Source organism: Rutilus rutilus (assembly GCF_951802725.1).
Source record: "Rutilus rutilus genome assembly, chromosome: 25".
NCBI lineage: Eukaryota > Metazoa > Chordata > Actinopteri > Cypriniformes > Leuciscidae > Rutilus > Rutilus rutilus.
In genome coordinates this window covers 29,877,818-29,881,995 of record NC_140229.1, presented here as the reverse complement: position 1 = coordinate 29,881,995, position 4,178 = coordinate 29,877,818, and the positions used below count along the sequence as shown (strand labels likewise).

At 33.8% G+C, this 4,178-nt stretch overlaps 1 long non-coding RNA gene across 2 annotated transcripts; it reads left to right on the top strand.

The window, feature by feature from the left end:
- Positions 1 to 1,116: 1,116 nt before the first annotated feature.
- Positions 1,117 to 3,976, top strand: LOC311285036. 2 transcript variants are annotated; one of them, XR_014626300.1, is made up of 5 exons: positions 1,117 to 1,168; positions 1,440 to 1,495; positions 1,879 to 1,919; positions 2,347 to 2,457; positions 3,018 to 3,976. It is a non-coding gene; the product is annotated as an uncharacterized lncRNA (long non-coding RNA). The 2 variants fall into 2 exon arrangements; XR_014626301.1 differs by lacking the exons at positions 1,117 to 1,168; positions 1,440 to 1,495 and having other exon boundaries at positions 1,839 to 1,919.
- Positions 3,977 to 4,178: the final 202 nt, after the last annotated feature.

The window sequence follows — 4,178 nt, the reverse complement described above, 5'->3', positions numbered from 1 at the left end:
GTTATTTTTAGGTTTTATTTTTATAACCTAAAGAGAACCTTCCCAGAACGTTCCCTGTAGGTTATTTTTAGGTTTATTTTTTATAACCTAAAGAGAACCTTCCCAGAACGTTCCCTGTAGGTTATTTTTAGGTTTAATTTTTATAACCTAAAGAGAACCTTCCCAGAACGTTCTCTGCAGGTTATTATTTTAATATCACTTACCGGTACTATTAACAGGCAGATTACCAACTGACAACGTCGTTAGTACGGTCCCCTAAGGTTATAAGATAACCAACAACGTTCAGATCTATTCGCAATAACTTTTTATTAATGATATTTTAAATTATGTTATATATTTTAATTCTATATGTTTATTTAAATGCTGCGTGACTTTGAAGTGTTTTAATGCGCATGCGCGTGATCAAACACTGGAGCACGTGCGCTGCGCGAGAGCAGATGGAAACGTCATCGACAACTGACAAACAACAAAACTCCTGTCTCTCGCTGTTGGTTTCACTGCTTTCAGGTAAGTTTAGACAACAAAATCTCACAAATAATACACACAAACGCCCCTGACACATTTCTTACGTGTAATTGACACGCTTCTGTTAAATATTTATTTAAAAAAATGGTTTTATGTCTTTGAAAAAGTCCGTTAGCATCTACGCTAGCTAACCGTTTTCAAAAGACAATGTTAGGCCTAAGTTACGTTAAGTTGAGGTCTTATTTATGAAAGTTTGGGTTTTTAAACACATATTTAGTGTAGATAACAGTTTTTGATAGTTTTGCTGGTAATTTGTCAATGGGAAGTAAGCTAATTTATTTAGGCTAACCTAAAAGAATGCACTGTATTGTTAACTTAATCAGTGACGTCACTTACCAATATTGCTAAAATGTGATTTCAGAATAGCGAGAGAAAAAATAAAACTCTACAACAAGGGGTGAGTTATTGTTTAATCATGATGATAATTCCATATGCATTTATTTCACAATATATTATCTTAAGATTTGTATATATTTATCTTTTATGCATTTCACCTCTGTTCTAGCTTGGTTCCTTGTAATAAACATATCACATGTAATATTTTTGGCTCTGTGACAAACAGCATGTTATGTTCCTAGATCATCATACTGTGATGGCCTGCTGCACTCCCTGTCCAAGAAAATCTCTATGAACCATATGACTAGTAAGCAAAACCACCTCAAACATGCAGTGCACTGCTGTTCAAAGGTTTGGGGTCTGTAAGATTTATGCTTTTGAAATAAGTCTCACATTTTAAAATCATTAACCCCAAGTTTTTTCAGTGAGATTGTCCTTGAGAAGCCTGTAAACTAAATAATCAGCTAAATATTAGGCGACTAATACAATATTATAATGGTCATAGTTATAATAATTCATTTAACTATTATGATAACATGATATCCTGATGATTACTATATTTTATTTTATTTCTTTAGGTCTGTTTTGAATTATGTTGGCCAATGAGTACCACTCACATAAATACCACTCAAAGGTATTTATGTATTTTTTTTATTGATCAATACTGAAATTCTTTGTACTTTTAAATGCGGTTCAGGGGGTCGACAACTTGAGGCAGTTATTTTTCACAGATTTATTTATTTAATGTTTATTTGACAGGGACAAATGCATAGAACATTGCTTTATAAAAAATACAAAGTAGATGCCATGCATACAGGTTTATAGCCATGACTAATTTGCAACCCCTTGATATCTTGGGCAGCTGTGGCTCATACTCTTAGCCTTTAAAAATGTTTGAATTGATATCCCCAATGCAATATCAGGGGGTAAATATATCAGTAGAGTTCTTAAAGTTATGGCTTTGCTCTTGTTACCAGATGAGATAAAATCCCTATTGTTTGGCCCTGTATTCTTCAGGACAAGACCTTGATGCCATCCACAGTCAGTAGATGAAGAAGGTGAGTTTAGCCGAATTCAGTTCTCTTTCACTTTTTTTTTACAGACACGTGCACGCAAAATGAAGTCAAAATGGCGAGTTTCCTCTTGTCTTGTGTTTTAAACAGAAAGAAAACGGATGCGTGTCATTTATATTAGTTCTGCGCATTCGTCTTAAAGGGACAGCAGCCTAACGTACCCGCAGCTGTTTGTGTCGCCAACGGTGATCAAACATCAAAAGAGAAAATGACTTGTAGCTTTAGCAAAGATACATTAATTTTATAGTTATTTTATTTTTACACTGAAGACTTATTTTACATTTTGATAAATCAATTTCTGTACCTGATAAGTTAGATTTAACTGAAAAACATAATGCACTGCTTATTTCAACTGTGTTTTTCTTCTATTGTATTTATCTATGCTTGTTATCTATTGTAATTTTCTATGCAGGTTCACTCCTCTACAAAATCCCCCCAATAGGGGTTATGCGGAGCGCCCAGCGGTTGAACCGGAAAGAGGTCTAAGCATTTCCGCTTTTCACTTCCGTACACATCTGCAGCGGTAGGTGATCTCTGAGTTTACTGTAAATTTTTTTACACTAAAATTACACTAAAATTCTTACTTCTGTTTTAATTAAAATCATAATGTCACGAAGGCTAAAATATCAGAAAAGGGAACATCCGAACAGCAGTTTTTGTTGTGTGCCGGTCTGCTCTATGTCGGGGAAAATGAGTAGCACAAATAGGTTCTGTACTCATAAAGTGACGTCAACATCAGTAGTAGCATTCGCCGTCAGGCAAGTGTTATTTAAATAAACTCCAGATGTACTTACAAACTTTCCAATGCCTCGTTTAATGAGTACAGAACCTATTTGTACTACTGTAGTAGTTTGGTACCATTCTGGGCATTATTAGTGGGGTAATTTACCAGATACAAACCTGGAGCCGTTAGCGCATGCACTAAACCATACGGCTGATATCTCTAAATAAACTCTACATTTTTCAATATCGTGCAGCACTAATATTGAGCATATCTTAAAGTGAACCTGGAATGATAATTTGTGATACCAGATGAGATGTATGTATGATAGATTTTGAACTGTACTATTTTTTTTATTTCAGGTTCCAGCGGAAGGCATCAAGACATCAGACGTTGGCCTGGACAGATGCACCTGTAAACTACACCGACCTTTGCTTTTGCATGGATGGCTGATTATTACCATGTTCTGTGATGGTTTCATTATAGCAAAACTGAGCACCTGTGACAGTGGAATTTGTAGGTGTAAAGTCACAGAGATAAAAAAAAAATTTGATAGCAGTTTCAAACTTTTTTTCACTTTCTCTCTCATAAACAACACAGCAGTTACAGGTTTTCAAATTCTTCATTGGAGGTGAGACTTATACATAAAAGGTAGAGCGAATTCGCAGGTCAGAGTTCACTAGACTTGAATATTATTTTCTCTGTTTTTTATTTGACTTCAGAGAGAGAGGCTTAATGGGTATCCTTACCCCTATATAAAACATTCCTTTTTTGATTTGTAGTCTGAAATAATAGTGCAATATAAATAAATGCAATGTAGTGTTTTGAAATATATAAATTTTTCTATACACATTGATGCTGAAATATCTGAATAAATACATGATACCAGCAGCGCTCATGCTCTCATATCTCCTACAGCTTGTGACACACAATCCCACCTCACTCTTTTCATTTGCTCCAGATGAATATTAATGCCATTACAGGGCTTGAATTTTGGCATGGGATTGTGTGTCCATGTAACACGTTGTCTTTTTATTTTCTTGTTAAATTTGCAGATGGTGTTGGGAGTTTAAATGTTTTGAGCGGTGTGAAGATTGGCACATTCATGTATATTGTATATAAATAAATACTTTTTCAACTTTTTAGCCGAAGTTATAGGCTACAGTTTGCAAAAGATAGTTTTAATTAAAATGTTTGTGCAGTTTTATTTATTGAAATATTTTCATGTTTGAAATATTAAATGTAAATTACTGTTCCTGAATACATTTTGCTAATGCTGTTTTTAATGACTTATTTTAGGTTGATAATTAAACAATGAATCAACAAAAACATGGATTGTGTGCTGATTTATTTATTTAATACAAACTGATTGATTTACTTATTAATGATAGTTTCTGTAAATTCAATTTATTGTAATAATATATTCATAGGATTCTTAAGTGTTTGAACAATAAACAATGTATAATATGTTTGTAGACCTATAATTTGTGTACAGGCATATCAGGATGTGTAGACGTTACGAG